Consider the following 10,993-nt stretch of genomic DNA (forward strand, 5'->3'; position numbering starts at 1 on the left):
AAAAAAAAAAAAAAAACACATCATCACTGGTCATTAGAGAAATGCAAATCAAAACCACAACGAGATTCCATCTCACATCAGTTAGAATGGTGATCATTTAAAAATCAACAGGCAACAGACGCTGGAGAGGATGTAAAGAAACAGGAATGCTTTTACATTGTTGATGGGAATGTAAATTAGTGCAACCCATTGTGGAAGACAGTGTGGCGATTCCTCAAGGATCTAGAACTAGAAATACCATTTGACCCAGCAATCCTATTACTGGGTATATACCCAAAGGATTATAAATCATTCTATTATAAAGACACATGCACACTTATGTTTACTGTGGCACTGTTTACAATAGCAAAGACCTGGAACCAACCCAAATGCCCATGGATGATAGACTATACAAGGATCATGTGGCACATATACACCACAGAATACTATGCAGCCATAAAAAAGGATGAGTTCATGTCCTTTGCAGGGACAAGGATGAAGCTAGAAACCATCATTCTCAGCAAACTGACACAAGAACAGAAAACCAAACAACACATGTTCTCACTCACAAGTGGGTGTTGAACAATGAGAACACATGGTCACAGGGAGGGGAACATCACACACACCAGGGCCTGTTAGGGGGTGGGAGACTTGGAGATGGATAGCAGGGGATGGGGGGATAAAGGAGGAATAGCATTAGGAGAAATACCTAATGTAGATAACAGGGTGATGGATGCAGCAAACTACCATGGCACATGTATACCTATGTAACAAACCCGCATGCTCTGCACATGTACCCCAGAACTTAAAGTATAATAAAAATATTAATTAAAAGAAATTAAAACTAAAAAAAACCCTCTTTGACAGAGTCAGTAATGGAGCCCAGAAATGCAAAAACGTGTCTTCTTTTCATAATCACCATGATACAATTGTCTTTCACCAGGCCTGAAGGATCAGGTTCAATGTAACATGATAAAACCTATATTTATTACTTAACTCGTAATAGAAATATTAAACAATAAAATTCTCATCTCATAGTATGAGTAGAAAAAATGGATTCAATTGTTACTTTTACAGCAATTGCCACAAGAAGATTCAAGACCATGAGCCATATCCTGAGGTTAAAAGAACATTATTGAAACTCAGAATTACCTAATGACTATCAATTTAATAGAGAAGTTGCTGGTGATGTGTCTTATGTCAAAACATAGCTTGGAGGCAAGTGGCATTCATCTGGTGATAAGCACATCAAATAAAAGACCACATCAGCAACTTCTGTATTGTAACAAGTAATTTTAAAATCATTACAATGATTTGATGGATTACTTGCATTCAAATGATAAACAGATCAATGGACAGTAGGATAGATAGATGAATAGGTAATACTCTTTTTAGAATTAAAAAAAATAAAAACACTTTTGATTCACAAATTCATTTATATTTTTATGTAGGCCGGGGTCCCCAACCCCAGGGCCAAGGATCGGGATTGGTCCATGGCGTATCAGGATCCAGGCTAAACAGAAGGAGATGAGAAGCAGGCGAGTATTACTGCCTACGCTTCACCTCCTGTCAGATCAGTGGTGGCATTAGATTCTCACAAGAGTGCAAACCCTATTGTGAACTGCACATGTGAGGGATCTAAGTTGGGCATGCCTTATGAGAATCTAATGTCTGATGATCTGAGGCAAAATAGTTTCATTCAGAAAACACTACTCCCATCCCACCCACCCCCCCACCCAGGAAAAACCTGTCCCTGGTGCCAAAAAGTTTGGGGACCGCTGATGTAGGCTACTGAATACTTCAAATTTTCGCCATGGGTTATTGGCCTATCTGTTTAATAATGTTTTTTTCTAACCCTCTCCCTTTTTTTAAATTATACATACATTTTTTATCCATGAAATTAAATATAGCTGTATGCCTAGGACTTCCAAATTTGTATCTCCAATTCAACCTTTTCTGAACTCAGCTGATAATTTTACTGGCTATTCCTACAGCCTAATTTAAAATATCTCACAGGCATATTAAATTAAAATCTTCCAAATAAAACTGATCTCACCTCCTAACATTAACCTGTTCTACCACCTGTGTAACTTTCTCAGTGAATTTCACCAGTTAGTATCCACCTAGTTTCTCAAGTTAGAATCCCAGGAAAATCCTCAACTACTGAAACTCTTCAATCATTCTTCCAGATTGCCATTTCTAAGAGTCCCATCCACTCTACCTCCCACCCTGAAATTTATCACATCCATTCCCTTTTATCACCTCCATTGGTGGAGGCCTTTGCTTAGATCTTCATCATTTCCTGCATAAATTATAGCTGCAGGCAGGGGTGGATCCAAGTTTTTTGGGTCCTAAAGCTCCCACATTTAGTGAGATCTCACTAAGGAAAGGAATATAAAATTACAAGGCAAAACAGACATTTAGAAAGAAAACTAATTGCCCGGCCCATTTCCATATTTTTTTCCTGTATTTTTGGCTGCATCCCCTTTGATCTTCTCTTTGTAGACAACAATTCTATAATATTTCTAACGAGAACATACAAATATAACTCAATCTTTCCTCCAGAATGGCTAAAAGGTTTTAAATTTATAGTTTAGAAATTTATTTAGGCTTTGTAACTTCTGTTGGTAAAGTCACAACAGTAATTCCTTTACAGACTCTTGCTCAGGTGATGCCTCTGAGAATTCTAGACCTCTGACCTTGGTGGTCATGGTCCAGCTCATTCAGGTTTTCACAAGGACAGGAGAACAGGTGGCTGGAGTCAAAATGCCCAGTAAGCATGGGAATAGTACCATCTCTTTGCGATCCTCCTTCTTGGAGTCAAGATTGGTGGCGATAATCATCTAGACTACTCAGTGTATTGCCTGGAGTCCTGGTGGTTGTGGTGGCCCCATAGTAGGGCAGCAGTCTGTGGTTCCGCCATGTGACTGACTGAGTTCTTGCTCCCTGCTTGAATTCATCAAGTTTGGGAAAGGGGCTTTGCAAGTGAGGGAACTGGTAGCTTCAGCTTGAGGACTTCAAGGTAAGTCAGCCTCTGGCGGCTGTAAGAGGGTCCCAGGGACAGTGGTGTAAACCTGTATCCCCGCTGCCCATTTTTACGGAATGTGTGTCCAGGGAAACTTACTTAATGTCTCTGAACTGCAGTTTTCTCATCTGTTCAAATAAGGTTAAGTACAGCACCTGTTTCAGAGTTGTTGTGAGGATTAAATGGATGTAATTTTCAAAATTCTTTTCTACTGGCAAGCACTGAAATAGTATCTTTTAGCTGCAATGGAAATACTGGACAACAGTCATGGTCATAGTCGTAGTCAGTCATAATAGTTCTATCGGCAGCATAAAGTCTTCTTTATCCCTACTGTCATTCTTGTTCTAAAATTACAATCGTGTTTTTTTACCAATAGGCAATCTCCCTTATTAAATCATCTTTCTTTTTTTTGGAGATGGAGTCTCACTCTGTCACCAGGCTAGAGTGCAGTGGTATGATCTCGGCTCACTGCAACCTCCCCCTCCTGGGTTCAAGCGACTCCCCTGCCTCAGCCTCCCGAGCAGCTGGAACTACAGTTGAGCACCACCACACCCAGCTAATTTTTTGTATTTTAATAGAGACGGGGTTTCACCATGTTGGTCAGGATGGTCTCGATCTCCTGAACTCGAGATCACTGTTTTTTATATTATACAAGTCCAGCATCCTCAAGTAAGCAAGGACGTTCATGAGCTGGACCATGTCAACCTTTCCTATGCCCTCTCCCCTTTTATCCCCATGTATCACCCATGTTCTTTCATGATTGTGCACTTCGGCAAGTTGTATACTCACGGCCACATCTCCTTCCTCAAAGGTTCGTTCACTTTCTTTGGAAGAATGTCTGGAACCACCGTGACCCAGCAGAGATTATGTTGACTTTTTAGTGAGTCTTTTTTGCATTCCCTTAAGACCTCCAAATACCTATACTAAAATGCTTCTTATTCTGTATTTTCAATGATTACTGTTTTATTCTTTTATTGAACTGGTGAGTCACCTGAAAGCCAGCCTTGGGTCCTATTCACTACTATTCCCCGCAGGCAATCTCATACTACATATCCAATAATTTTTGAACGAATAAATGACAGCTACCAAAAAACTTCTGGGTTCCAATAAAATATATTGCTTGTTTCAAATATAAAAAGAAAAAACCCAAACCATCTATACTGGGGAAAGCATAAATTTACATCAGCATTACAAAAGAAATAGTTTTATTATTCCTTATAAACTTTGACTGAATAAACTTATACTTCATCCTGAAGTCCTTTTTACCTCCTGCTACTTTCCTAATGCAACAGCAAAACATTTCTAACTTTTCGGCTAATTCAGTAACCAATATGGTATCCTGTCACTCACCATGACAATCAGGGCCAGTTCAGGATCTGCAGACTAGTGGGGATAGAGTCATGGACGGCTGTCTTTGATTTCCAAAGAATGCTGAAAGGTGGTAGGCAGAATAATGGCCCCTAAAAGATGTCTACATGCTGATCTTCGGAATCTGTGAATATGCCGTGGTGCATGGCAACAGGTAATTTAGGTTGGAGATGGATTAAGGATGCTAATCATGTGACTCCAAAATAAAGAGATTATCCAGGTGGGCCTACTGTAATGCCAAAGATTCTTTAGACTACAAGACGAAAGCAGAGGAGGTGCTCAGTGTCAGAGAGAGATTTGAAGATGCTACTGCTGGCTTTGAAGATGGTGAAAGAGACCAAGAGACCACAAACCAAAGAATGCAGCAGGTCTTTAGAATCTGCAAATGATAAAAAATCAATTTTTCCCTAGAACCTAAAAAAGAAATGCTACCTTGTCTATACTTTGATTTTAACTCAATGACACCCATTTTGGACTTCTGAGCTTAAACGCTATAAAATAATAAATCTGTATTATTTAAGCTATGCAGTTATTGGTAATTTGTTACAGTAGCAATTGGGAACTATGATAGGGAGATGTTAAAGCAGGATCTCCTGTTCAGAACTGCCGCACTAGGCAAGCAGACAACACACTGATGATGCTCGCGAAAATAAAGGTTATCTCACTTAATCCTTAAAATGTCTGGAGTTTAATCCTCAGTTACTGCATCTGGATTGCTAGAACCCAGTACATATATGTTCTCACATTTAATGCCAATATAGATAAATTGGTGAGAGAGAGAGAAAGACTGATTTTATTGTCTGTTTCTTAGCTTTTTATTGATAACATTCTAACAGAGAAAAAACGAAAAATAAAAGCATCTGTTGTAATGACACCTACTTCACCGAAGACAGCTACCTCAATTTTTGCAGGCAATTTATTTAATTCTGGTTTAAAGTATTGGGAAATTTGAAATATAACGTGTATTCTTCCATTCTCAGGAAGAATAAGGCACTTTCTTTTGTCCGTAGGTAGAGGAAAATAACAAAGATGTCTGTAAATGAAAGGGTTAGCGTGCTCCTCTTGAGTTAAATTGTTTATGTTATGCTGCCCCACATTTTCTGGTACATTCATTTCACAAGTTCAGCTTCAGTGGGAGAAGTAACTGAACAGAGTTGCTAATGAAGGCGCCCTTGCAAGCTGGGTCAGAGTCCTACTTTGTGCATTTGGATTGATATTCCAGTTTGAAGCTTCATAAGAAAAGTGCACTGACAAACACTAATGAATGTAAACCAGTTTATGTGTAAATTACTAGGTGTTTAGAGGGAAAAAATTAAAGTGCTTTGCAATATTTTACAGTATAAAAACTTTCTAGATTTCTTGTCTTGTTCGTAGATCAGAATTTCCAGAGTCAAAAAAAGGTTGCCAGCCAAATGAAAGCTTGGTATGTTCTTGAGTTATTTTACGATTCCAGGACCTTCACTCTTATAACTGAGTTATTTCTAACTATTAGAGATTCTATTGCTATCCAGATATATGGAAGAAATTAATGGATCTATTCAATGGTTTTTCGAGTACAGCTTTGGTTTTGGTATAATAGAAGATTGGTATAAAGATCATACATTATCAGATCCTAATGAGTGTTCCAGAATTGCAGTTATGTTAAATAATGTTCCCAGGCTGGGCATGGGGGCTTCATGCCTGTAATTCCAGCACTTTGGGAGGTCTAGGTGGGTGGATCACTTAAAGCCATGAAGGCGGAGGCACAGCAGTCATTTGAACCCAAGAGACAGAGATTGCTGTGAGCCAAAATTGTACCACTGTACTCCAGCCTGGGCAACAGTGAGACTCTCCCTCAATCAATCAATTATTTCACCTTACATTCCAATTCAACTAGATTTACAATAATTGAAAAAATAAATTTTAAAGTAGAAGGTAGAAATAATTGTTTTTGCCCATACAAAGCTCTAAAATGTTGATTTGCAATTCCATGATATGAACAGCTGTCAGAGCACCATAACTCTCAGACCTCACCTGAGTTTACCTCCAGCTAAGTTCCTTACTCACTGACCACTTCTTGCCTGAAAACACTCTCCTACATGGAAGCTAACATTCTAAGGCATGCCTAGGCTCAACCCAGAAGTACAGCAGAGTAATATCCCTGGCTCAACCCTCAACCAATTGGAGATGGGAATCCAGTGAGAAATGTCCCAGCCTCCCTGTTCTTTTAGCTCTGACAATTCAAAGGAATGATCCACCCAGTGAGAGTGAGCCCAAATTGTCCACATTAGTAACCCACTCATTATTGTGTCCTTTATTGGCTTGTTTATCCTCTCTTCTCACTTTTCCCTATTTCTTACATTGACTTCGTAGTTTTATCCTCCAAGTAAATTAGCAATTCCCAAGTCCTTATTTCAGGCTCCACTTTTGAGGGAATATGAAGACAGTATAAATCTCTGGCCTAAGCATGTTGTTCTTTTAAAAAGACCTAAACATCGAAGGCTAAAGGAAAAGCTGCAAATCAAATGATTTGCAATTTTTGCCTCAAGAGGCCAAAAGAGTAACATCAGGAGTGAAATCCACTCGTAAAATTGTGTAAGTGGGCATTGGATGATGGTGAGGACTGTATTGCAATTAGAGAATGAATACTTTCTTTATAGGTGGCCATAGCTAATCAGGATAAGCAGTTTGTTGCTATATGAAAAAGTTAGATTAGCATTGCCATTTCTCCTATTATTCAAGGGAAGTGACAAATTCATATCTTTATAAAACATCCCTTAATGTTAAAATGCTGTTACAGACAAAAATTCCTCTGTAGATTTCATTTAACCCATGAAATCTAAGTTCTCATCATCTTTTACTTGAAAACATTTTTCACCGGAAAACATCAGATCTAAAGTCAGGAGTTGAGCTATGTGTTTATCTGACAATGATAAGACTCACCACTGTCTCACCAGCTCCAATTTAATTGCGAAATTGGACCATATTTGGAATCACAATTGCTGTGACTTGTTTCAACTGAAATACTGAAATTAAATGTGCTAAAACACTGATGTACCAGAAGTGTGGATCTCTTGAATCCTTTGATAAATTTACAGGGTGTTTATTGAATGCCTATGAGCTCAACAAACATCCTTGAATAAAACAGCCAGAGTCCATTGGCCTCATGTGCATTATATTCTAACTGATATGAGTATTGAGCCATCTCTACAAACCATGTAAAATGGCATTATCTAACCTAAGAATTATAATTTATAACTTTCATGACCTGTAGTATACTTGGGAAGCTTACATGCAAGCATTTTTATAACAGAAGCAGTAGCTTTCATGTTATATTTTTTATTAGCTTTGCAGTGTTTATTTCATCTTTTGCTTTTTCCTTATTTTGCTCAGGTTTTCTAATCAATTTAATTGACCCTTACTTTTACTCAGGACTTTTACCACTACCACCACATGCTAAAATGAAACGGATAAAAAGTCAATGTGTCAAATGGAATTTCTATTTCTAGGTCCTTGAGGAATCTCCACACTGTCTTCCACAATGGTGGAACTAATTCACACTCCCACCAACAGTGTAAAAGTGTTCCTATTTCTCCACATCCTCTCCAGCATCTGTTGTCTCCAGATTTTTTAATGATCACCATTCTAACTGGCAATCCCATTACTGGGTATATATCCAAAGGATTATAAATTGTTCTATTATAAGGACACATACACATCAATGTGCATTGCAGCACTGTTTACAGTAGCAAAGACCTGGAACCAACCCAAATGCCCATCGATGATAGACTGGACAGGGAAAATGTGACACATATACACCATGGAATACTATGCAGCCATAAAAAACGATGGGTTTGTTTCCTTTCTAGGGACATGGATGAACCTGGAAACCATCATTCTCAGCAAACTGACACAAGAACAGAAAATCAAACACTGCATGTTCTCACTCAGAGGCAGGTGTTGAACAATGAGAACACATGGACACAGGGAGGGGAGCATCACATTCTGGGGTCTGCGGGGGGGAACTAGGGGAGGGACAATGGTGGGTGGGGAGTTGGGGAGGGATAACATGGGGAGAAATGCCAGATATAGGTGATGGGGAGGAAGGCAGCAAACCACATTGCCATGTATGTACTTATGCAACAATCTTGCATGTTCCTCACATGTACCCCAAAACCTAAAACACAATAATATATGTATATATTTATATATGTGTATATATATATATATATATTTTTATATATATATATATTTATGGCAATGTGGTAGGTGATTTATTTACATTATATAATGTTGCTTTTTTTATTATTGGAGCTAAGGATAATCTTCTCATGATCACACAGCTCAAAGTAGGAAATATCACCTTGACTCCCTCGAATAGTTTTCACTGCTCTACATGAGTGCCTCTCAAGATAGGGTAGGTAACAATATGCCAGAAGGGAAAGTTAGTTTCTTCTGTAATTATCTAATATTTGGAAAAAAAAATTAATTTTATGCAAAAACTAACACAAATCCATACACGTGTAAGATGGAAAAAATAAAACCAATTAAAGCAAAACTTCATGTTTGCTTTACTTTTTTTTTTTTTTTTTTTTGAGACGGAGTTTCGCTCTTGTTACCCAGGCTGGAGTGCAATGGCGTGATCTCGGCTCACCGCAATCTCCGCAATTCTCCTGCCTCAGCCTCCTGAGTAGCTGGGATTACAGGCACGCGCCACCATGCCCAGCTAATTTTTTGTAGTTTTAGTAGAGACGGGGTTTCACCGTGTTGACCAGGATGGTCTCAATCTCTTGACCTCGTGATCCACCCACCTCGGCCTCCCAAAGTGCTGGGATTACAGGCGTGAGCCACCGCGCCCAGCCCCCTGCTTTACTTTTGATCACTTAAATTATTCCCCCAGGCTCCCTAGTTTATGTAGTCAGAACTTTGGAAAGCGCTTTGGGAAACCACTGACCCACACTCACATCTTCACCAACAGCTGGGATCTCATTTCTAAGTTACAGACCAGTAACCTACTTGCATTTCTGCTTGGATGTTCCAGAGGCCTCCTAGACGCAACATCTTCAAAACGTGACCCCACCACATTCTTACATGACAATTGGCTTTCCTCTTTGTATTTGATTTTCTACCTTCGCAGAAACATGGCCCACTCTTTTATATCTAGCCACCAAGTCTCTTCCGTTTCATTTATTTCTCATCTTTTCATTCATCTTCTCCTTCCTACCGCTATTGTTTAATTTTTGGTCTTTATCTTTCATTTGAACTTTTTCAAAAATTACCTAACCTCCTTGCAATAATTTCTGCTTTCAATTGATTACCACATGACACAATAAGTTTTTCTAAAAAATATTATCATGCCATTTACCTGTTCACAATCTTTCACTGGTTCTCATAAGCTATTGTAAAATCTAAACTTATTAACCCAGTGAATTAGGGCTTTAATGATCAACTCTATGGCTTCCTATACAGTTTGATCTCCCACTACTCCACCCTTCTAATATTCTATACTCAAACTATTCTCTAATATAATTTTCAAGAGACTCCATCTTATAAGATACTTCTGTCTTTGCTAGTTACCATAATGATCACTGTAGAAATTTCCATTTCTTTTTTACCGATCAGCTTAATGATCATACTGAAGCCCTTTCTGATTATTTTTTCCAATCTAGAATCTATTAATTTCACCATTTAAACTCTCTGCTCCATTACAGTACTGTAATAATTTATGTAGATATCTAATTCTTAAATAGATTGAGACTTTCTCAAGGGTAACAACTGATGCTTTTTCATCTTTATATTCCCAGCATTTATAAGATTAGGTACACACACAGGCACACCGGCCTTCTCCTCAAAATAATCCTCCTTGTTTCCAACATCAACACCTTATTTATTCATCTCAGGTGTCAATATTCTAAAATCTTCTTCTTGTCCGCTAAATCTGAGGAGTCTTTAAACATCTGCAACTTCTTCCTTGTTTCTTCCTCTGCATTAAATGCGAATGGAAACTCACATTAATAAGTTAATAAAATAAAGGTCTGTGCTTTTAGAGATCGAAGCTACAATCACCAAAGTGTGACTTTAGATATGATTCAGGCCAAAATTACAGCATGGGAAGCTAAAGATAGCACAGTAGAAATGAATATACTATTAAGTAGATCTCTCAGGCCACTGAAATAGAATTCTTCTGAAATAAATGAGAAAAGAGAGCACATCTTGCAAGTGCAGCAGGTTCCAGGATCTAGTTTTACAGCCTCAGCCACAGAGTGATTCTAGAACAGAGTCCAGACCACTAGCTGTCGTACTTAGAATGGGCCTTCCCAAAGAAGATGCTGAACGCTCTAAATCAACTACAGCTGCCCTGTCTTCTAGTGGCCAAGATAGTCAAATTAGGCCATATTTTTTTTTAAAAAAAAAACAAATCTCAGTGGTAACACGAACAAGAAAGAAAAGTCTATTTCTCACTCACATTATAATCTCTCATGAATTGGATTATGCAATGCTGTTAAATTAAGCAAAAGACCTCTGAGGTCACTATAGAAAGGAAGCAGAGTGGGGATAAACACAGAGATCCTTTACAAACGGCATGTAAATGGCTTGCATCCTATCTGCTCATATCCTACCAGCAAAACAAGTCACACCAGA

Source organism: Sapajus apella, unplaced genomic scaffold, assembly GCF_009761245.1.
Source record: "Sapajus apella isolate SASKATOON/1434 unplaced genomic scaffold, GSC_monkey_1.0 scaffold19, whole genome shotgun sequence".
NCBI classification, from domain to species: domain Eukaryota; kingdom Metazoa; phylum Chordata; class Mammalia; order Primates; family Cebidae; genus Sapajus; species Sapajus apella.